The following is a 24890-nucleotide window of genomic DNA, read 5'->3' as shown; positions in this document are numbered from 1 at the left end:
GCTCCCTCTTTCTTCTACCCCGCTCCTTCATACCATTATTTTTCCCTTTGTTTACCTTCATGGGGTCTTTTATGCTTCCTTGCAAGTTCTAAAGCACATGTAAAGAGCAGATAAGTCTATGTCAATGATTTATATTTACTGTGAAAACTTATAAAATGTGAATTATTAATGCCATTTCTAGGGCCACAATACTTCTCTCTCTGTCACTCTCTCTCTCTCTCTTTCTCTCTCTCTGTGTGTGTGTGTGTGTGTGTGTTTCTCTCTCTCCTAAGTGTGACCCTTCCTTCAATAGGGTATAACTTTCTCAAACTGATTCTGCTGCTTACTCAGGAGGGATTATTAAATTGTGCTTATTTTGATTCTGTTTGTAATCTTTTTAGTGTTCTGTTTTTCCAAACTGGATTGTTAGATTCTCTAAGGGTCCCCACTTCCTTTGTTCAGGGCACAGCATTTGGTGGGCTGTAAAACAGAAGAGCTCCTTCAGACTTGTTTGACAAATGAGAGCAGAGGGGCAGTGATAGCAGGAGCTAGTACAGATAAAAAGGCTCTTGACCTTGGGCTAAAAGGTGCTACCTGGCACCACCTCCACTTCCTACTTCTGCTCAGGAAGGAAATCTGAAAAAACAGGGAACAGACCTTGCCTTGCCCGCCTCACTCACAACCCCGTTTTTTGAGAACTGCCATCTTGTTCTCAAGATGGGGCATATACTTGTCTCTGTTTCTATTGCTCCAGCTCTTGTCCATGCCACCCAGACAACTGCGATGGCCTCTCCTTAGTTACTACCCTGTAGATAGTTTTACATTATTAGAGAAATGGAATCCTATCGTTTTCATTTTGAACAATTTTGTCTTCGGAATCTTTTACCTAACATGATGCTTATGGAATTCACCATGTAGTTGCATACAGCAACATTTTATTCATTCTTTCTGCTGAATATTTTTCTACTTTTGCCAGTTTGAATGTATTTCTATTCCTTACAATCAAGTGGGCCACAACTAAGGGAGACAGTGAAGCATGGAATTGTCTTTCCCAGAGAAACCACAGACATGGAATCAGAAGTCCCTGAGGAGGCCTTTTCTGTCCTTCCTTCATCGAGCTGGGACATTATTTTCATTTTCAGAGAACTTCAGAGCAACACCGAGTTTCACTGAGTGGGTTTAGAGTTCCATATGGCAGCTGTCTCAGTTCATGGCACGAGGCCAAAGGATGACAGTTCTTATCTTCTTTCATGTTCTTTTGCTCAACCTCAGGGAACATTTCTTTACCCTGTGATTGCTCATATCTGAAAATCTTATTCACACTCTACAATCTTCCATCAGCCCAATGCCATGTGGTGTTAACCCTTTGCACACTGCAGTGTTAAGCTGCAAACCTGACCTTTTCTTGCAGTAATCCAAGGTGGCCATAAAGTCTTGAGGCAGACAATGTTATTTTGTCATGTATGTTCCTATAATATCAGCAAACCATTTATTGTGTTTTTGCTTATCTTACAGACATGGTGGCTGCTTTGTAGAATAAAAATCTCTGTTATCTTTTTTTTATAATTAGCTAAGAAATTCAAGTTGTGCTAAGGAGCCAGGTGAAGCCACTGTGATTTGGGCAGGATTCCTATCGTTAGACATATACTTTCAGACATACAATTCTGTTTGGCCACAGTAGAATAGAATGGGTGGCACACACTTTCATTATGTAAATACATCCTGTTTTTCCCATTGGTAGTAACATCTTAAAGAGCACAAGGAAGTTCAGGAAGGAAAATTTCATAATTTCAAGACTAGTCACTAAGTAAATTATTCTTTAGAATAAATCTGAGAGATGGATTGTCATATCAAAGCCAGTAGAAACTGAAACATGATGATGTCAATACATGTTCTTCCTAATATACTACAGAACCATAGTTTTGAAAGCCTGCTTTTAATTTTGCTGGCTGAATCTCTTCTGTCTTGCTGCCACTCTCCTCGTGGGATGCCTCAATATCCTACTGACTCTTGCCTGGCAATGGAGAAAATGAGGGTGTTCACCACTGAGAAAGCCAATTAAAGAAGTAACTAACGGATTATCCAGCACGTAGAGCAAACAAAATGGATATTACTTCACATCTTCAAGTATCTAGGTACGAATCCGCAAAATGAACTCACAGTCAGACTTCCCTGCTTTTCCTGCAGGGAAAATCAGATGCAGAGAAAAATAGTAAATGGTCATTTGTCTGCTGGGAGTTAAAAGACTTACTTAGAGGTCCAGTCACATTCAAACTGGTTGATCCCATGAAGACTGGCTCTGTCCTGTGGGACATTTCTTCTCTCCTCCTAGCTCTACTTTTCTTTTCTCTGTGTCTGCTGCTGTTCCTCTTTTTCTTTGTCCCCTCTCAGGGTGCAGATCCAGGTTTTTAAGGCTGAAGTTTAAATGACAGTCAGGGGCCAGAGGAACAGGAAGAAATGATTACAAAAGTAGCAATGAAGTAAACATTTATCTAAAATTAAAAACAAACAAACAACTAAGTCACCAGAAATGACAAATGTTTAAATGTTAAAAGTGCTTAAACAGTATACGACACCGAAAAGTAATGCCATGCTTTTAATGAGCTGCTCTGTACTTTTCCCTATATATTTGGCTGTATTCCAGCTGATTGCCTTTGGATACAACAATGGATGTTATATATAATTTTTGAAAAATAGATAATTTATTTTTTGGGCTAGCATGGTTTATCAAAATCTATTTTTGATTAGGTGAAATGCATAAAATGCAAAAAACCACCTCAAACACAAGCATATCCATTCTTTTTAGTTTTTAGTACTGCCACAAGCTTGTGCCCTACAAACACAGAAATTCTGATATGTTTTGTTTCACTTGTTTTCCATAAAAAAATGATGCATTTATAATTGTATATGTTGGAAAACTCAGTGTATTCTGCTAGCAGAGAACCTGCATTTTTATGAGAACTGAACGCTCCACTTATAACTCCACAAACTGCAGACTAGCTTCGGAGTCCTACCTTTAAAGTTTTTTTATACTGTCCCATTATCTAGAGGCAATGAAATTCTATTTCTATCTCTGCCATCTAGGGGCGAATAATCCTGGGTAAATCATTTAATTGCTCTCATCTGTGGCTTAGAGATAATTGGAGGCAGTGACCATGGCACTTACTATCTGTATGACTTTGACACTCCAACACATTGAAGATGTCATGCCCAGTGTTCAAAGCTTACAGATCCAGGCTAAAAATCCTGATAAAACTACTGTCCTGGCATTGAAGATGAAAGAAATGGTAAATGCTGTTCAAGCCTTGTTTCTGGTCCACCACTGGTACAGATGCCATGTCAGGTATTACAGGCTTTATTCATGCCCTGATATGAGGTGGACCCTGCACTTTCTTGTCAAGACACTAGATGAGTTTACACAGTGGGCAGCAGGAGTACTTCTGGAAGCCATTCCTGCACTGCAGTGGAAAACGGTAACTTATTATACATTATACATGTGACTGTAAACTACTTAACTATTTCCACTAAATAATAAGTGCATTTCTAATTCAACTTTCCCTTCTATATATCATCCACCAAGCACTCACCCCTGTTCAACAGCAGCTAGCACAAAGGGAATTGTGGTGGAACAGAAGTTAAATTGGAAAGAGACAGCTGTCTTAATTATGATATATTTTTTTTTCTGAAAATTTTTCAAAATCAAATTTTTCAAAATCAATTATTTCTGAAGTCTGTCCCAGCGTGTGGGAGGGTCTGGAGGAACTAGGTCCCTGACATTTGAACTTCCTGGCAAAGCGTCCTTCCTTAATGCTGGCAATGGCCAACTTCTGGTTGCTGAGGAGGTCCTAGCCCTCAGGGGGGATGGTGCCATGTGTCCTGGAGCCCAGAGGCTGCCTGGGCAGACAGGTCTGACGACACACAGAGATGGGTGTTGGCCTAGGCTTTCCAGATGTTGGCGATATGACTGATGGCGACTGAGGTGGGCTTTGGAAACTGGGTCCTTTTAGTCCATGGATAAAACCTGAGATGTCATCCCCAGTGTTAGAAGCTTACAGACCCAGCTCAATTGACTAATAGGAAGCCTTGCTCTGTGCATTTAACTCTGCAGTGTTTCCTCCCTCCCTCGCCCCCTCTTTCTTTTGTTTCTTTTCTCTTTTCGAAAAGAGAAAAGAACCTCCCTCCTTCCTTCATTTAATCATCCTGATAGGACACAGAACTAAAAGCTTGAACTCTGGATTTTTGTTCTGATCTACCATTCATAGTTGTGTGTCCTTCAATGATCCCTTAACACTTCAGAACCTCACTTTCATTATCTATAAAGAAAGCAAGTGAGCTTTACAGTCTCTTGGTTCCCTTCCGTTATAACATCTGATTTTTCTAGGTCTTAACAGTACACCAATTCACATGTGATGTTGAAATATGTGAGGTTATGTTCTCACCACTAAGTCATTCCCACTGAATCTTTATAAATATAAGTTAAATATTAAGTATGTAGTATGAACCTGGCATTACACAAGGTGCTTCACATGTATATCTCATGTAATTCCCCAACAACTAATGTTTTAAGAAAAAATGTGTCTGTCTCTTGAGATGTCTCAAATACTGTGAAGGGCTCTTCCAACAAAACCCACATAATGTAAGTAAATCTTTCCTTAAGAGATGTGTGATATTATTGTCTTCCTTATTTTAGAGAAGAAATCAAGGCACAGGAAGTTTAAGTGTTAGAGTGTCAAAGTCATACAGATAGTAAGTGCCATGGTCATTGCCTCCAATTACCTCTAAGCCACAGATGAGAGCAATTAAATGATTTACCCAGGATTATTCACCCCTAGATGGCAGAGATAGAAATAGAATTTCATTGCCTCTAGATAATGGGACAGTATTAAAAAACTCCACTCACTTGAGGTTCTTTCTAATTAACAAACGTAGCTGGCAATTTATTACCCCAAGAGAAATACTTTTCCCCCTTGCTTTTAGATTTATCTGTTGTTAAAAGGCAGGGTGGGGGAGGGCACAAAGGTATCAATTTTGTATAAAGAGGAAATTTTTGAGTTTTTTAGATTATCACATAATTTTGAATCTGATTTCATTCAGCAATATTTTGAAAACTACTCAGGTCAAAAATCTGGATAAAACTACTGTCCTGGCATCAAAGATAGAAGAAATGGTAAATGCTGTTGCCTGTATCCTAGGCATTTCCCTGGGCTTAGATAGAATTTATCTCAATGTTCCACCAGATGGTGCTCTGGTGAAGACAAGGTTCTCAGGCTCACCCCTTGACTTTATGCTTGGCAATATTTTGAGCAGATTAAGTCATTACTTCTAAGAAAGAGGCTGCCCAGTAAAAAGAATATGGTTGCCCATCTTGCCAATAAGACACAATGTGCACACAGAGAAAAGTCCACCAATAGGAATCCTCAGATGAAGGACAGTAGTCCCTGAAAAAGTCAGTCCCTAAACATCTTCTAAGGAGGTAGTAGAACAGCAGTCTTGGTTGAGTCTTATGGGATAGAATCAGGACTTTGGAGCTTGTGTTTCCGCTACTAGCCTATGAGTCATTTGGAGAGTCTCATTCTCTGGACGGCAGTGTCCTCACCTGTAATATGTGTATATGTGTACAGGGGTGGTGGGGAGAGGGTTAGACTGCGTCAGGCTTCCTATATAGGGGGCTCATAAGCTCAGTCAATGGAATTTGTGTTTTAACCTCCAGAAGTTGTGAAAAAAACTTTGTGTGTACACACATTTTTCTGGGAAGAAGGTCTATTGCTTTTGACAGATTCTAATCAGAGGCAAGGGGTCCTAAAATGTTAACATCTGGATCACATCATTTCTAAGGTCCTCTCTAAGCTTCAGTATTCTATGATGTTATAATCTTTCTGGGAGGGAATTTGTGGCTGTCAAATTAATTGGATGACATCCCCAGCTATGTTCTAGCCGCATCCTTTCTTGTGTACTCTCTAATGGTTTCGTTAAGGCAGTCACACCTAAGTTCAAGGAGTCCTGCAACACCGTCTCTACTAGATTAGGTGGCACATCATGTGACGGATGTGGTTCATTAGAAAGCCAAGACAGACCAGAAGAGCTGTGAGAGCAACTAGCTAGATCCCACAGGAGCTCAGTGGTGGACGCAGGTGCTAATTACCATCCTTTGGAGGAACAGGATATGCATTTTTTGGGAGTGGGTAAGAATTTCTGGTTAGACAAGCTCCAAATTCTTTGGCCTACTTTGAAGGCACTGCCAGTTCCATTGACCAGGTAGGATGAGATTTTGTTTCCTGATGAGCACCAGCTCAGCCAGGAAGGAAGGCTCAGAAAAGGAGGTGTGGATATTCTCTGGGGAAGAATTGTCGTACAAATAAAGGCTCCTTCTCAAACCAAGGTGTAGGTGTGAGGGAGTGTCAGGGTCCCACCTTTCTGGCTCAGGAAAAGAAATATCTCTGACTTTTTTACAGGAGTAGGTTTGGTAGCTGAGTAATGTAATTACATAGATTACAGATTAACAACAAACACTGAGATTTCAACCTGTTCTGGATATATATTATTTGTAAGGGGTGGGGCTTAGAGAAAAAGAGCAGGAATATTGGTTAGGATGTAACCAATGGGAGAACCCCATTCTTAAATAGAGAGTGCAGTCCAAGTGTTACACCCACAAGAGGAATTCAATGTATGGAGATGCTGGGAGTGGAGATCAGTGCCTGGAAGAGGGGAACTGGGAAAAAAAAGCAATTCCTCCAAAGGCTCTAAGTCAGCATGTTATCCAGAATGGAAATTGAGTATAGGAAGAGAGATCCTTTCTTAGACTTTGGAAGATCTAGGCTGGTTACCTTTCAGAGTGAGCAGACCACCTTCCCTACCTATGGCCTCAGCCCTGGCTCTGCATTAAAATCACCTTTTACAAACTTAGCAATGTCTGGGGCAGGTGTGGTGACTCACATGTGTAATCCCAGTACTTTGGGAGGCCAAGGCGGGTGGATCACTGGAGCTCAGGAGTTCGAGACCAGCCTAGCAAACATGCCAAAATGCTGTCTCTACTAAAAATATAAAAATTAGTCAGGTATGGGAATATGGGCCTGTAATTCCAGCTAATGAGGAAACTGAGGCAGCAGAATTGCTTGAAACTAGGAGGCGGAAGTTTATGTGAGCCGAGATAATGCCACTTCACTTCAGCCTGGGTGACAGAGTGAGACTCTGTCTCAAAAACAAAAATCTTAGTGACGTCTTGGTCCCAACCTAAATCAATAAGTCAGAATATCTGAGGGTGGAGCCTGAGCATTGCTACTAAAACAATTATCTCCTTGTGACTTTAATATCCTGCCAAGGTTGAGACCCACTGGCCTAGACCAATGATGGCAAACGTGGAACATGCATGCTGATAACCCCCTCCCAAGTTCACGGAATGTGTTTATTTAATAATTACAACATTCTTTGTGCACTACAGAACTTGTGCACAATGTCTGGAACATAGCAGTTGCTCAACACACATTTATTAAATGGTGATCTTTGGGGGCAAGATGGAGTGGTGATATCTTTCAGCTCAGCACCCATTTCAATATATTCCTTTTCATTAAAAATCCAGCAAAAAATATCCTTTCTTTCTTTCTTTTTAAGATAGTTTTTTACTCTTGCACCCAGATTGGAGTACAATGGCATGATCTCAGCTTACTGCAACCTCTGCCTCCCGGGCTCAAGTGATTCTCTTGCCTCAGCTTCCCGAGCAGCTGGGATTACAGGTGCCTGCCTCTATGCCCTGCTAATCTGTGTATTTCTAGTAGAGACAGGTTTTCACCATGTTGGCCAGGCTGATCTTGAACTCCTGACCTTAGGTGATACAACCACCTTGGCCTCCCAAAGTGCTGGAATTACAGGTGTGAGCCACCACGCCTAACCATCCTTTCTATTCACCATTCTCCTTTTATTTGAAGTATTATTCCTCCTTTTTGTTGTTGTTGTTCTTTTCTCTCATTACTTCCTTCCTCTCCTTTCCTTGGAAAGATACATACTAGCTCCAGGAAGTTAGGGTGGAAGTAAGAAGCATGGAAGGAAGGAGAAGAACAGCACTATCATAGTTTCCTTGATTACTGGTCTCAGAGGATGCCTTGGGGAGCACAAATCCCACACCAACCCCAAAGAAAAGGAGCTCTGTTATGGATCTCAAGAAAACCAGGCCAACCCAATGAGGCCCCCTTGGCCCAAGAAGGTGACAACATTTTCAGAGGGGTGAGTAAAGCAAATGGAAATAAAACTGGGACATGAATAAAAAAGAAGCTCTCTTTTGCTCCCACACCATGTTGTCATCTGTAAGCAGGCTTGCTTGTGGAATGCCACAATGGATCCAGATAAAGAAGGCAGCCTGTGAAGCAGGATAGGTTTACCCTAAATTTCAGGGGAGAGAGGCATGACTCATCCCATGAGGATGTTCAGTCTAGAGGGCTAAGAATAGTGTGTGGAGGAAAAAGAAAGGATAAATTTCTTAGAGTATTTCTAGAGTAAGCCTTCAGTTAAGGGAAAAGGAAATCTTTAAGACTTATGCAAGGGCCAGTTCAATTCTCCAGGGAGTCAGAGCCCTTCCTAGAAATGGTGTGCATTTGTCCTTGGCTACATAGGGCTTCAAGATGTTTTCTTTTCATGTATTTATCACAGTTTATTAGCATGTATTTATGTATTGTCTACTGCATTATTCCATTCTCACACTGCTAATAAAGACATACCTGAGACTGTAATTTACAAAGAAAAAGAGGTTTAATGAGCTCATAGTTCCACATGGCTGGGGAGGCCTTACAATCATGGCAGGAAGTGAAGGAGGATCAAAGGCATGCCTTACATGGTAGCAGGCAAGAGGGCATGTGCAGGAGAACTGCCCTTTATAAAGCCAATCAGATCTTGTGAGAATTATTGACTATCATGAGAACAGCATGGGAAAGACCTGCTCCCATGATTTAATTACCCACCATCATGTTCCCCCCACAAAACATGGGGATTATAAGAGCTACAATTCAAGATGAGATTTGGGTGGGGACACAGCCAAACCATATCATCTACCTTACTCATTACTCTTTTGGTTCAACGAGGGTAAAACCATGAATATTTGTTCACTACTGAATCCCCAATGCCTTGAATATTAGTATGTAGAAGTCACTCAAAATTATGGGTTCGGTGAATGAATAAATTGCACAAAAATTCCCACAGCATTTAGTGTCCAAAGAGGCAGAGAATGATTGGTAGTAGTTTATGATGATCCTATTTATGCTTTTATTTATTGAATTAATCCTTTGTTAAGTGATTTTTAAAATTCAATTAAAAAATGTATAGCCTCTCTGTGTGATATGAGGAGAGACATAAAAGACGGGGTGAGTCCTATGAAGCCTCTAGGAGCTCATAGTCTAGAGAGAGAGTTAATGAGGCAATTTTGAAAGCATCACTTAGGTCTCAAAGTACTCTGGGGATACACAGAGACATACCTTACCCAGACAGGCAGTTTCCAAGAGAATATTTTGAAAGAAAACTAGGGCAAACAATGAAAACCAAGGAAGGATCAGCTCTAGGGAGAAGAATGCTTCCTTCCAGTTTGGGAAGAGGTAGAGAATAGATCAGAGGAGCGAGCAAAAGTTGGGAGGATGAGTTAGGCAACTGGTGAAATAAATCAGGAGAAATGGATGGAGGCCTATGATCAGGCAGTATGTGAAAAGTGTAAGAAGGAATAGATAAAATGCGAAGAAAATAAGGTTGAGGACATTTGGGGAGTGATGGAAATAGGAGCAGAGGAGAGACTGAAAAGGAGCATCTGCAGTAGTGAGAAAACCAGGCAAAGAGGTGTTAGGAGACTAAACCAATATGCTAAACAGAAGGAGTGATCTGAAGTGTCAAAAACTGTTGACATTGGCAGAAAAATCAGCATTGGTGAAATGAAGATGGGAGGCAGGTTATAGGTGAGTGAGGAGTGAAGCGCTGATGTCTCTTTCTATTAAGATGCTTTGTAGGGACATGGATGAACCTGGAAACCATCATTCTCAGCAAACTGACAGAAGAGCAGAAGATCAAACACTGCATGTTCTCACTCATGGGCGGGTGTTGAACAATGAGAACACATGGACACAGGGAGGAGAGCACTACACACTGGGGTCAGTTGGGGGGAAATAGGGGAGGGACGGTGGGGGTTGGGGAGCTGGGGAGAGATAGCAAGGGGAGAGATGCCAGATGTAGGTGATGGGGAGGAAGGCAGCAAATCACACTGCCATGTGTGTACCTATGCAACAATTTTGCATGTTCTTCACATGTACCCCAAAACCTAAAATGCAATAAAATAAATAAATGGGGGGAAGAAGATGCTGTACTCAGAAAAGAGAGAGAGGGAGGACAGTAGCTAGAGGGAGATGTAGGACCAAGCTAAGACTTCTAAAATGGAAGAAAATTTTTATTTGTGTAGGCTGAGAGGAAGGATCCAGTGCAAAGAGAGAAATAAGAGGAACTGGGACATGTATTTTACCCTTTTGCAGTGGGTTCCATCTTTAAACACTTTTGTTATTGTCTTCAATGAATCTTCCTTCTGATGCACTGTTAGACTCTCCTGCTGAAGCAGGTGCTCAATTATACTGCAAGCCTCACACAGCATCTAACCAAATCTGATCTATCATTCTCACTTAGCAGGCTTCTGATAATTGGGCAACTTTATCTCTTGGCTCAGGTATTCTTAATCTGCTGTTCACAGATCCCCAAGGGATCCACATATAAAATTATACCTTAACATAATTTATTTCATGATCTGTGCATTGTTTTATGCTTTTGAAAGGATATATTGGCTTCCCCAGTATGCCAAAGAAGTCCACGACGCAAAGATAGTCCCAAACCCTTCATCTATATACTCTGAATTATAGCTATGACCAGCTCTGTGTTTAGAAACTAACAATTTTCTCCTTTTTCCTTTGGATCACCCACTTACCTTCTCTGTTCCAGGTCAATGAATCAGGCAAATTAATAGACTTGAAATGCCTTCTGCCAGTAATTCCCAAAGATATGTAAGAATCACCTTAAGAAAAAGACAAAAGGATAGATTCCTAAAAGCCCATATTTCAAAATCCCATTCTAAAAAAGTCTGAATTTAGTACATTTAAGAAGAAAACCAAGAATCTGCATTTTAAAATAAGCTCTTGAGCTCATTTTAATGCAAGTAGCCTTTGGACAACACAAAGAAACAGATCACTTATATTTTCCTGGCTTAAAAAAAAAATGTGTCCTAAGTATGCTTAATTCTATTGAACATACTCAGTAACTTTGAGAAATGTCAAATCCTCAGACTTAAATCTTTTCCAAATTTCCCCAAAGAAATGCTGCCATCTCTAATATTTACTCATGTGAACAAACCAACCTCCTTTGGTATTTGTTTAAACATTCTGAGAGGCTCATCACGTCACAGAGAACAATATACAAATCACTGCACATAGAGGAATGTGTATGGAACCTTTCAGGATGGAGGGAAAAGGGAACCATCTTCTTAGAAAGGTACAGTTTTAAATTTTTAGAAATAACAAAGCTTATAAATATAAGAAATGAGTTTAAGAGAAGACAAAACGTAGTAGGTGATGATGTGGCCAGGAAAGAGAAAAGCCTAAATAATACAATTAACATTTTTTTCTTCCTATGAAGCAACCACAAAGTAAACCAGGAACTTCCTCTAATACCAAACTGTCAGAAGGGTTTCCCTGGGGGTCACTTCCCATCCCTGAGCAAAATTTCAAATGACACAGTGTGTAAAGATGTCCCACTATGCAAAGGTCTCATGATTGCAGGACTCTTGGCAATACTAGTGTGAGTTTAGCCCGTGAATGAATTTACCTGATCTGATTAACAGTTCCAAGGGACAGTGGACTCACTATTCTTTGAGATCTGGGAAAACCTTGAGTGGGGCCTTCAGGTTCCTATCTTTCCGAGTTGAAGAAGGAACTCATCCTTCATCTCCAAGTCAGTGGTACCAGTAGCTTCTATTCCCAGGTGTGTCAAATTTTTGTCAGCAAAGCTAAAACAGAACATTTCAGCACCTTACCCCTCATAGAGGAATTTTTAAACCAGGGTTAGAAGTGGAACTAATCTGGACAGAGGGAGGAGGTTTTAAAAGACATAGTATCTGTCTCCAGTGTCTGCACTTCAATTAAAGCCCATATTTGAGTCATGAAATAAGTTGGGTCTTTTGACTTCTCAATAACGTTGGGTTTCAGTAAACTTGCAAAGATATTCTAGGGGCTCTGTCAATACATCACTCAATCTATAACTCTTTTGGCCCCCAAACAATGTTTATTTAACTGTGCTTACAGGGTTTTTTGGTTGATCTCGTAGGTGCTTGAAAGCAGCTTTTTCATTTATAGAAAAAAAAATTAACAAGAGTATGGAATACTATTCTCCAGATTCAAGAAAACCATTTTGCTGTAATGACAGCCACTAATGGACAGCAGCCACAAGTTAAATAATACCAGCCAATGATGGCAAGATGATATGGGGTAGTTTTTCATGTGTCTCCAATTTAACAGGGATCGAAAATAATCTTCAAGTTCATAATATTGATAGCACTTTTTTTTTTCTTATCAGACACACGGTGTCATAATTCATGAAGTATTTTTGAGTTCACCTGCATATCTGCCCTTTTGGACCAGAGAAAGCTCTATGAGGAACATGTTCTTCCCATGTTCTTATGGTACAACAGGGCTCATATTTTATTGATGGGTTTTTAAAAATAATGGTAAGTAAAAAATACAACCTTAGGCTTTTCCAGAAGATACTTGATTTACTATCCAATAGCCACCTGCTCATCCTTTTCTCTTGTCTGTAGAGTCCTCCCTTGTTATAGGTATGGAAAATGCCAGACAATCTTTTCTCAAGCTATCCTTGCAAATAGGTTCAGGACATGTGACCATAACCCAGCCAATGTGTACTAAGGGAGAAGTCTGCACAGAAAATCCCTGCAGAAAGATTTTATTTTCTAGTAAGAACCTGATGTTTGAGGAGTGATTCCTTACCTCTTCGTCTGCTGGCTGTACAGCCAGTTGTACGAGAATATGTGCTCATAACTGTTGCAGCCACCTTATGACTATGAGGGGCAAACTAAGAGATGGACAGTGAAGTGTCGCAACATGGTTGATCTGCTCAAGTAACCGACTCTGGAAACACCTGCCTCTGGACAGCTTATTAAATGCAGTCAAGTAGCTGTTCTTTGCAGTCAGAGTCTTCCCCACAATGCTTTACTAATTCATTTTAAAAATGTAGCCGGGCGCAGTGGCTCACCCTGTAATCCCAGCACTTTGGGAGACCAAGGCGTGCGGATCACGAGGTCAAGAGTTTGAGACCATCCTGGCCAACACAGTGAAACCCCGTCTCTACTAAAAATACAAAAATTAGCCGGGCATGGTGACACGCGCCTGTGGTCCCAGCTGCTCGGGAGGCTGAGGCGGAAAATCGCTTGAACCCAGGAGGCGGAGGTTGCAGTGAGCCGAGATTGCGCCACTGCACTCCAGCCTGGCGACAGCAAGGCTCCATCTCAAAAAAAAAAAAAAAAAAATTGTTTACTGAGTACTCACTAAAGGCTAGCCACTGTGCTAGGCACTGAGCTATCGTGGTGAGCAGAACAGACATTGTTTCTGTACTCTGGAGATTCTTGCCTAAGGGACAGACAGAAGTTGATTAGGGGCCATCCAATGTAATATTTCGCTTGATTGTGTTGGGAGTTTGTGTCAGAGAAGGCTTCCCTGAGAAAGTGACGCCTGAGCTGCTATCTGAAGAATACATGGAGACTAACCAGATGAAGAGGGTTGTTCTCACTTTGCCTTTGTGAATTAATCAATTAAACGATTATTGCCTGAAAGCCAATGAAGTCAACAAATAGAATCACAGGAGAAAGAAAAGTCACCTCCAGTTGTCAAACTATTCAGCTGACTGTCTCCTAAGTCAGCGATAACCTGGTGTTGATGAGGAAGGCTTTTTGCAGACTCCCCGCCTAATCCTTCTTCCCGTGGGCCCATGTGAACACCTTATTCTGATCGTTCTTATAAACAGAAAACATCATAGTTTTTGTGGTAGCTGAGGTCATAGACATCAGTTTTCACTCGCTCATTGTTCTTGTTACAAATGATCTAATAAATTATCTCTTTTGACTAGGAATTTCCATAATTAGATTCAGCCAGAGGGCACTTTTTTGGTTTGTTTTTAAACATTCAGCCATTTTGATTTATGTGAATGTGAAAATATCTACAATTTTTTTTCTGTGTTTAATCCAATCTACAGAATATTATTTAGCGCAAGGAAATCTCCAAAATAGCTGAAGCTTTTCACTTATTTAGATTTCACCAAAGAGTCCCCAGGGTAGAATGAAAACATCTCCAAGCTAGGGTAATTTTACAAAAACTGCTTAGAGTTCAACAGCTATTTCTGTACTTTCAGAATTCTGTAAACATATGGGGAAAATCTGTCCACAGTTATGCCGGAGCAGTGCCCGAGCCCTGAATTCCCCTATCGTTTCATTGTTGGGAAGGGCTAGAGCCCAGATTCAATGTCTGTGTTGCAAAGGCCCTGGAGCTTTTGCACCTTTCTATTTTTGCCCAGTTAGACAAGGTCTTCTGGTTGGTTTTTTTTTCCCCTTGAAAAATCTGGTTATTTCCTCTTCCTCCCTCCCTCCTCCCTCCCTCCTTTCCTTCCTTCCTTCCTTCCTTCCTTCCTTCCTTCCTTCCTTCCTTCCTTCCTTCCTTCCTTCCTTCTTTCCTTTCTTGGTTCCTCTTCTTTCTTTTCCTACCTTATCCCATTTCCAGATATCTGCCTAATTTCTCCTAGTCCTGGTACTACCTTCTCCTCTAACTGGGAATCACCCTTATGTGCTATAGGCCAAGCATGTGGTGTGTTAGGGAGGAACAGAGTACTTTCTATTTGTATCAAAAGGGATTTTCATGATTAATGGCAGGAAGGATTTTGGTTTGTGGGTGAGGAGAGGGGGTGCCGAGAGGGAAGTCTGTCTTAATTCTAAAAACAGAGAATGTTTCCAAAGTAAAATATTCCTTCTCATGTATGCCAGGGTCCTGGGCAATGACAGCTCCAAAATATCAGCCACTTTTCCCTTTTTGACCGGGGCATGTCCTGGGACACATCAGTGTGACCTCACATTTAGACATTGAGTGTCCAAAGGAGTTAATAAATAATGCTTTGACATTTTCTTCAAATGTGATTGTACACACATGCATACTATTGTAGAGGTTAATGATGAATCCAAAGATGTCTATTTTACAACTTTAAACTTGTGTCCTTTTAACTGAACCATTCAATTTCCAATAAACCATGAAGTAATATTATTTATAAATACATGTACTAATCTTATGAGTAGCACAATTTTCTATTGCATTGTATTCTTAAAAGTGTTAACATGATTAAGATAAGTATTTAAAACATTTAGTAATTTTTTAAATAAAATAATAACCTTTATTTTTCAATATTATAGGATCTTAAAAGAATGATGTATTTTAGGCTTTTCTTGACTTCTGGGAGAACTTGATCTTGCCTGTTTCACTCAGGAAAGTATTCTTTTGGTATTATGATGATAGGATTCCTAATCTGAAATCTAAACAGTTTCTGCTAGAAGGTAATGAGGTTTTACACAAACCTTATTAAGTCAGGCCTTTGCTAATTGAATTTTTAAAATTTGGGTTCTATTGGGTATAACATTTATTGAGACAAAGTAATTAACATTTTCTTTTTTGATGCATTTCTTTCAGTATTATGCTTAAAACCTCAACACATAGTAGAATGCGTAGCATATAATAGGAGCTCAATAGCAGCTATTAAAAACAAAGTATTAAGTAAGAGAAATGTGTTCTAGAACTGGCAGTTTTCTTGAACCAAGAGAGGCTCAAGGGAAACAAAAGGAATCTCAGCTATGTACCTCAGATTTCTGAGTCCAGAAGTTCATTTTCAGTGGCAATACAAATGTGGGACATTTTTGGTTAAAATACATATTTCACTGTATAGGCCCACTGTGATTTTAAATGCCCTTCTATTGCTTAACAGACATTATATCTACTTTACAATGTGTACTGGGCTTCAGAGAATTAAAGTTGGAGTTTTTTTTTAAAGTAGCCTTTTTGTAAGTCAGATACGTTATTGTTATGCTTCCAAATACTTGGTCTAGGAGGAAAATAAGGGGAAAACATAGTGAGGATATATTAAAAAATATTTTTTTTGGAAGAAAGGAGATATTGTTTACATAAATTTGAGAAGTTGGTATTGCTTAATTCTCCCTGATGTCTACAAGAACTTCTGCTTTAAGTTCTTCCAGTCCCAAGAACACATTGGTCAGCTAACTCTTGTGCTGAATCCCAGAATATCAAGAACCAGTGTAAATGCTTATTAAAATTATTATTATTGTCTTATTTCTATGTCTATTTCTCCATTCATAGATGTATATGTAGTCATCTCTATCTCTATTACCTATCTAAATATAGTAATGCCATACATAGAAATCTAAAACAAAGAGAAATCTTAAAACAATTATTTATGTCAGAAAGAGTGCACTCAGATATTGTTGTATTTTTTTCATGGTTGTTAAATGCATTTATTCCACAAGGATTACTATGCAGCAGGCCCTGATGTAGGAGTAACATGAATAATAAATACAGTAGAGGCAGAGGTGTCAGGGTGATGCTCAGAAGAAGCCGATGTTGAACCAGGTATTTTATAGAAATAAAATATCTAAAAAGGAGGAGAGAAAAACATTTTAGTTTCCTCAAAATTCATGAAATTGTGAAAGTACACATTTTCCATGAACATGGAGGACTGCGGGTGACTTGAATAGAGGATGGTTTTCATGGAGAATGTGAAAGAAGATACTTCCAAATTAGATTCGTACCAGATTTTGTGACCTATGGTAAGGAATTTTGTAGTTTAACTTTTATTTTTTATTTTACTTATTTGTTTATTTTTGAGATGGAGTCTTACTCTGTCACCCAGGCTGGAGTGCAGTGGTATGATCTCAGCTCACTGCAACCTCCACCTCTCAGGTTCAAGCGATTCTTATGCCTCAGTCTCCTGAGTAGCTGAGATTACAGGTGTGTGCCACTGCACTCAGCTAATTATTATTATTATTATTGTAGTTTTAATAGAGGTGGGTTTCACCATGTTGGCCAGCTTGGTCTTGAACTTCTGGCCTCAAGTGATCCTCCTGCCTCAGTCTCCCAGAGTGCTGGGATTAAAGGCATGAGCCACCATGCACAGCCTAAATTTAACGTTTAGACCATTTCCAACATAAGCAGCTTTAGTGGCTGCCTTTTCACTGTTGAGTCCACAGTGATTATTCTAGGGCATTGCATGTAATAAATGCTCAATAAATGTTTATTGATTGTATCAACAGATAGGTATTTTAGACAGAGGAGTAACAGGATCATATCTGTGTATTTAGTTAATCAAGAAGAGAAAAATTCAGACAACATGTTAACAGAAAGGAGCAGCCCTCAAGCAATAAAGGTGGGAGGTGGGAGATAAATACCTCAGCTTCCTCACCCTTGTCAGCAGGAACAAGCCCCAGATTCCCATGGTGGTAACATACAGTAGCCTCCTTATTCACAGTTTTGCTTTCTGTGGTTTCACTTACCCAGTCAACCAAGATCTGAAACTAGGTGAGCACAGTGCAATAATATTCTCTGAGGGACAGCAGTCACATGACTTTTACCATATATTGTTATAACTGTTCTACTTTATTATTGGTTATTGTTGTTAATTTCTTACTGTGCCTAATTTATAAATAAAACTTTATCATAAGTATATATGTATAGTACTACCTGTGGTTTCAGGCATCCATAGGGGAGACTTGATATGCATCCATCAGGGATAAGGAGGAAGTGCTGTATTTACTAACAAGTCCTGTATTGGTTTCCTTTCTTTTCTGTTTAACTTCCTTACTTCCCCAGGAACACTTCCTGGATTTACCTTGCAAATAGACTTCCCAAACCTGCAACATTATATCTCAAGTTCTGCTTCTGGGAGAACCTGATTCAAGACAGAGTCACATGGTCCTTATAATGGTCTACACAGAGATTATGAGGGCCTCATCTAAAGCAGTGAGCATGAAAAATGTGAAAGGCAGAATTCTAGGATATCATCCTAAATCCACATATCTTCTCTTAGCTATTCAATCAAGCATTAGTCTCAGTACTTCTATGAAGGGATATTGCAGAAATAATTGAGGTCACAAATCAATTGACTTTAAGCAAGGGAATTATCACAAATGTATCTGAACTAATCCCATGAGTCCTCAAAAGGGATAGGCATCTTCTTTATGAGTGAGATTCAAAGCATGAGAGGGATTTGATAGGAGAAAGATTCTGCATTGTAGCTTTGAAGATGGAGGTGCCATGTGTCATGGTGGGCCTCCAGGAGTTCAGTGTAGCCCACAGCTGACTCCAGCAAGGAAATGGGATCTCAGTTCCACAGCACGGGCTCCTGTTAATGGCTTGAAAGAGCACACAGGCAGAAACTTCTTCAGAGGCTTCAATGAGTATGACTCTGAGCATTGGACTCAGCCAAATCATGCCAGCTTTTTACTCAGGGAATTGGTGAGATAATAAATTATCTTCCTTTAAGCTGCTAATTGTTGGTTATTTGCTGTGCAACTGTAGAAACCTAGTACCCTCCACAGTGGGGTTAGGGTTAGGATAGTGGTAGAAGTCAAGCCTTACAATTGCTGGGATTTGGTGGCTGATTGTGTCAAATGATTGAAAGAAAAGGAGGAATAATCTTAAGGCTCTAGTCTGAGTTCATAATTATGCCATTAATGAAATAGAAAATATGTAAAGATAATTTTTTTTCAAGTAAGAAGTGGGTTTTGTTTTTGTTTTTGTTTTTTTAGTTTGTTATCTTTGAAATTAAGCTGTCTAATAAGCATCTAAAAATATAATCCAAAGCACAGGAACAATTCTGGTTCTGAAAAATAAACATTTGGAAGTAATTGGCATATGTTTAATGTGGAAACCATGGGGGAGGGTATCTGGGTATTTTGTGTAGAGGTCTTCTTCACTGCTTAGCCCTTCTAAATTTTGATAATAGGGCTTTCTTGACTGAGGAGAGATACAGAGTACTTATAAAAATGGGAATTTGTAGGCTGGGTGCGGTGGCTCATGCCTATAATCCCAGCACTTTGGGAGGCCGAGGCAGGTGGATCACGAGGTCAAGAGATCGAGACCACCTTGGTCAACATGGCGAAACCCCGTCTCTACAAAAATACAAAAATTAGCTGGGCATGGTGGTGTGCACCTGTAGTCGCAGCTACTCAGGAGGCTGAGGCAGGAAAATTGCTTGAACCCAGGAGGCGGAGGTTGCAGTGAGCCGAGATCGCGCCATTGCACTCCAGCCTGGGTAACAAGAGCGAAACTCCGTCTCAAAAAAAAGAAAAAGGGAATTTATTAGATACTGTGTTATCTTAAGATTGTATTTCATCTTATTTGCAATAAAGTAATTTTTAAATTTATGGCTTATGAAGTAGGGTATGGATCTCAAATACATAGCACTAAAGCCACCACTCCCCAATTCGGAGCCTATGGCATTACTAATCAATTCAGTAATTTTCCTTTCAGAACCAGTATCCTTTTCAGCCATGCTCTGGGCAGGAACTAATTGATTATAGTTCACATACACTTGCCATCATGGGTTAGTTTCGAAACCATATCCGTTTAATAACAGATACATTGAGTTGCTACTTGAGGGTGGAGGGTGACAGGAGGATGGGGATCCATAATGATTGCTTATTATTTGTGTGATGAAATAAACTGTACATCAAACCCCTGCAGCATGCATTTTACCTATGTAACAAACCTGAAACTAAAAGTTAAAAAAGATAATTTAAAATATATTTTATTTTGATTTTTCTTTAAAAAGGACATTTTCTTATCTCTTTACATGTTGTTAAACGATATTAGTAGTCTCCTGAGGAATTAAGATGGCAAGAAGTGATTTTTACAGCCTACAGATGGTTTGGATATCAAACATTACAAAGCTAATTTGAAATATCATGAAAAAAGTATAAATAGGAATTTCATTCAGTCCTTCACATGGGGCTGACTGGCATTGTATCCACAGTTATTAAGTTCAAATATTTATAATTTTTGATTCCTATAATGGGAGGTAGGGACAGTTCTTGCAGTTTTGAGAATGATGGTATAATGTTGAGAGCCAACGTAAATGCAAGAGGATTGATCTCCTTCCAACCAAAAATGGGTAAGATTTACACAAAGTCATGCATATTAATCATCCAATTGTTGTTTCATCCTGCCATCATCGTGGGAGACACCAAAAACTCTAGAACCACTGCCAGAGACACATTTATATGACCCAGCCTAGAATAAAAGCTTAGGCAGCTCTATTTCTGGATCACAGGGTGTTAACATATTAGTCAACCCATAAAAGCTCCCAGTGATTTATATGGAGTTGTAGCATTGCACCACAGGTGGAGGGGCCTAAATTGTTTTTGGAGAAATATAGGGCTCTGTCTTCGGGATCATGACCCATGAATCACACCCAGGGCTCCCAAAGCCGAGGCCAGTGGGGGCATGGAAGAACTTGGCTTAGACACAGGGATGTGACTCATTAAAAAAGATGAACTGGTTTTGAAAAATAACAAGAGCCACCTTCTATTCTCTACATACCTACTTTCATTCCATAACTTAAAAAAAAAAAGCAAACTAGGGGATTTATAAGTTTTTATCAGATATATAAACAGATTGTGGCTATTTACTTTTAGAATCTTGGTCTATTTTGCTGTTATGGAAGTGGTGGCCATAGTTATCTTTTTATAACAGGTTGACAATATGGTAATTGCATTACTTGAAGAAAATCACTTGCCAAATTTATACAACAAATTGACAAAAGTTGTGATAAATTCATACGATGTGATGTCCAGATTCAACTTTCTAGTCAGTTGAGGGACTCTAATTAGTAATTGATGAAGGCTCATTAGCAGAAAGTTCCAGGTAATTGTTAACTTACTGCTGTCAATGCATGACAGGTAACCTGCCAGCAGAGTGCCATTACAAATGTGAGCAGTGTCAATCATATCCTTATGTGGCAGGGAAAGCTTTCACTCCCCAGAAAAGGTGAGGCATATGTGGTTTGGGCTAAAAAGAACAACATTATGATTCCAGGCCACCAGAACTCTTTTTTTTTTTTTTCCCCAGAACTCTTATTTCATCATTTTAAAAAATTAAGTTGGATCAGGTGCGATGGCTCATGCCTATAATCCCAACACTCTGTGAGGCCGAGGTGGGAGGATCACTTGAGGCTAGGAGTTCAAAACCAGCCTGGACAACATAGCAAGACCTCATATCTACTAAAAATAAAAATCTTAAATGGGTATGGTGCTATGTGCCTATAGTCCCAGTACTTTCAGAGGCTGAGGCTGAAGAATCTCTTGAGTCCAGGAGTTTGAGTCTGCAGTGAGCTACAATCCGGCCACTGCTCTCCAGCCTGGGCAACAGAGTGGACACTATCTCAAAAAAATTAAGTTGAAATAATTTTAACATTTTAATATTTGAGCATCCATTTCTACAACTGCTGGATTTTATTCTAAGCATAGATTTTAAAAACTAATTTCGAGTGTCAAAAACTTGCCACTTTATTTTTTCATGTTTGGATTACAGGCCTAGAAACTTCACAGCGTGGAAAACATAAGAAAAAAAAATCGACTACAGGAAAAACGAGAATGAATGGAGATGTATCTGACATTTTGAGAGCAGGCTAGACTCAGATCTTCTCTCCCCATAGCTAAGCTGGGTGGGCAGCTGGCCTCAAGAACAGTCCACCCACAACCATTCCAACTCCTGGCTCAAACCTGCTTGAGCTTGGACAAGCTGTTGTCAGCTCCAGATCCCACCCTGACTCCTGCATGTCTAGGACGCCTCCATCACTACTGAGCAGGGAAGTATTTTCTTCCTTTCTCATTCATTTTCTTCCGAAGGAGGGGCTCTGATTTTCTTCTCTCCTGCAGTGCTTTTTCCTCTGTATAACCCTTAACCTCCTCTCATTCTCTTCATCCCCACCTGAACGATGCTAGTTCATGTGCCACCACCATCTTGCCTGAATGACTGTTCCGGTGATCATCTTTCTTCTCCCATTTGCCACCAGACGTCATTCTACTCCCAGAAGCCAGTAGCACAGTTTCAGAAGGCTAATGTAACAGTGTCTTTTCCCTGTGGGAAGCCATCAGTGGTTTTTCACTCCCTCAAGCACAGCCGACAAGGCCTTCAATGACCTGCCCCTACGGCCACACTGGCCTTCATACATGTCCCCAGAAGTGCCCAGTTTGTTCTCATCCTGGGGCCTTTGCACATGCCACTTTGCATCCAAGCTTGCAGACCATTATATGCTTTGGCACCAGCTCTCACAGAGCCTGCAGCACTGACGGCAATGTGCATATGGCATTTCCTGTCTGCCTTTCCTGGTAGACTTGAGGAGCGCTGTGAATAGAGGGAGTATAGGTATAGAAGAAACATGTATTTTCCCAGGGCCCAGGCCAGAGCCTGCCCCATAGTGGATGCTCAATAACCACTTGCCAAGTGCTTCCTAGAAATGTGTTGACTGTTGCTTTCTGACCATTAGATTTTCTTATTTGATCTTTTCTAGCAAAGTGGTTGCTTCTGTATTTACTTAGAATTCCATTTGTTTCATAAGTGATCTCTTCGCTATTTTATAGCCTTTGTACGTGCTGGATCTCTCACCAGAACCAACAGTTCTGTAGCTCTTCAGGCGAAGCAGTGAAGATGAGTTTCAGGGATTGTGAGTGTTTTCCCAGCCTTTCTACACACCTTTGCATGAGCATAGGCAAGTGCCTTTTGGGACCTCAGTAAATATTTGTTGGGTGGAAGGACAGGTGGATTGATAAATGGATGGATGGATAGATGGTAGAAGACAGATATACTTATGGGTGGCACGCTGAAGATGTTGACAACTTCTTTAGCCTGTTTATCTCTAAACTCCTTTCCCCTCTCTGTGAATAAACTGTCAGATCCCTTTTTCTCTAGAGATACGGTCAAGCAAAGCATTTCCTAATGCTTGTAACACTCCTAAAGCAAGAGGAACATTGGCAGAAACTTATATTTTCAATGCAGTTTTTAGGAGGGTTAATTACTTTGTGTCTCTGAATACTTAAAGGTTCCTCTAGGAAAAACTCTCTGAATGAAACTCAATGACAAGATCTTGATAATGGACTCCTGGGTATTGCTGTGTGCAATGCCCTACCTATAACTCTCATTTTAATTAATGTATCTTGAGCAAGATTTGAAACAGATCTCTTTCCCTCTCTTCTAATTTTAATGAGTCTTTTCCAACAGACATCCACTTCACCAGAGAGATGCAGAGAACCTCAGCATATTCTAGATGGGCTTCCCCTCTGCAATTTATGATGAAATCTGACTTCAGGGCGAGTTTGCAGCCTCCTTTCTGCCTCTCCTCTGGTTTCCCGGTAGCAGACCCTTGTCTCCCTTCAGACCTGGGCTCCCCCAGCTCAGTCCCACTTGGCATTTCTAACTGAGGTTATGGATACACATGGAGCCCAGAACTCATTGCTTTTTTGGAAAAGGCAAAATAAGAGAGGGGATTTTCCATATTCACATTTTTCCACAGAAATGTATTCATAAGCTTTAAACTTGCCCAAGCTCTGTTAATGTATGTGGTTGGCTCCTGTGCCAATTTTCATTGTGAATAAGATGCTAAATAAAAGGGTTCTTGTCTTTCCCCTTTCTCCTCCCCTCCCATAACTTTAACTTCATAAACCCATTTTGTAAGTGAATTAGGTCTTAGGAGAGAATCAGAAACGATGTTGTTCTTTTAGCTGCTTACAATGTTTGCTTTAAACCCTTGATAGGAACATGGGCTGTGACAGCAGCAGCAGAGGTAAACAGATGACTTTATATATAATGCTTTTTACAAGGTGGTTCAGTTCATTTCTAACCTTGGTCTTTGCGTCATGGAATGAGCCAGGGAAATTCTTCCCCTTAACCCTACCCTGCACGTCCTCCCGTCAAGGGCAGGGAAATGTCCATTTTGCCTTTGATTTCACAGCTCGTTCTCCACAGTAGAGCTTACATAATGCTATACCCCCCAATCCCAGAGAACCCCAGAAGTGTCATCAGGTATCATTATTATTATTTTCATCAGGTAAAATGTTCACAATAAAAGCTGCAATTTTTATGAACCATGAGCTGGCGTGTCCTGGCACGTCCTGGTTGTCAAGTTTCTGTGCGTTTTAGTTCAAATGTTCCCTGCCTGTGTTTATTCCTGGTCAGACCACACCTCCTGGGACTGTCTTTGTGGCTTTTGCTTAGCTGCTAACTCAAGTTGCAGAAGACATGGGGGATAGTAGAGCAAGGTCTGCAAGATTCTGGCCTGAAGGAAAGGGCTCCATAGCTCTGCTCTTTTGAGATATGGAAGCTGCCTGCTCCTCCCTTTTCCTGGAAGGTCCCATGACTAGTTCCGTACCAACAACTAGCCAAGAATATGTAGGGCTAAAGGGGTGTTAACATTAAGTGATACAGTGAGGACCAGAAACCTTGGATATATGGGAAAACATGTGGGCTTTCCGTCAGAGAAGACTAGGTTCAAATACCATCCCCCAAGGAATAGCTAGCTCCTTGCTGGGGATCTTGGGCAAGTTCTTAGTTTCTGATTTCTTCATCTAGAAAATAGCAATAATAATGGAACCCATCTTAGAGGAGTGTGTAACATGATGTGAAAAAATGAAAGTTCAATGCACAGTCTATGATATGGTACAGGACAGGATGCTATATTGTTAATACTATTAGCTACTATGAACATTATTGGTAACTGATAATTACCTATAATTAATATAATAAATAATATTGGTGTCAAAATTATAATCTACATTATTAATACTTATAATCTGTAAT

General features: G+C 40.1%; 1 long non-coding RNA gene across 1 annotated transcript; it reads left to right on the top strand.

The window, feature by feature from the left end:
* Nucleotides 1-12580: 12580 nt before the first annotated feature.
* Nucleotides 12581-23492, top strand: LOC119470445. Its single transcript, XR_005199357.1, has 3 exons — nucleotides 12581-12706; nucleotides 22679-22761; nucleotides 23316-23492. It is a non-coding gene; the product is annotated as an uncharacterized LOC119470445 (long non-coding RNA).
* Nucleotides 23493-24890: the final 1398 nt, after the last annotated feature.

This window comes from Cebus imitator, unplaced genomic scaffold, assembly GCF_001604975.1.
Source record: "Cebus imitator isolate Cc_AM_T3 unplaced genomic scaffold, Cebus_imitator-1.0 Scaffold31, whole genome shotgun sequence".
Classification (NCBI taxonomy): domain Eukaryota; kingdom Metazoa; phylum Chordata; class Mammalia; order Primates; family Cebidae; genus Cebus; species Cebus imitator.
This window is presented reverse-complemented; position numbering and strand designations above follow the sequence as displayed.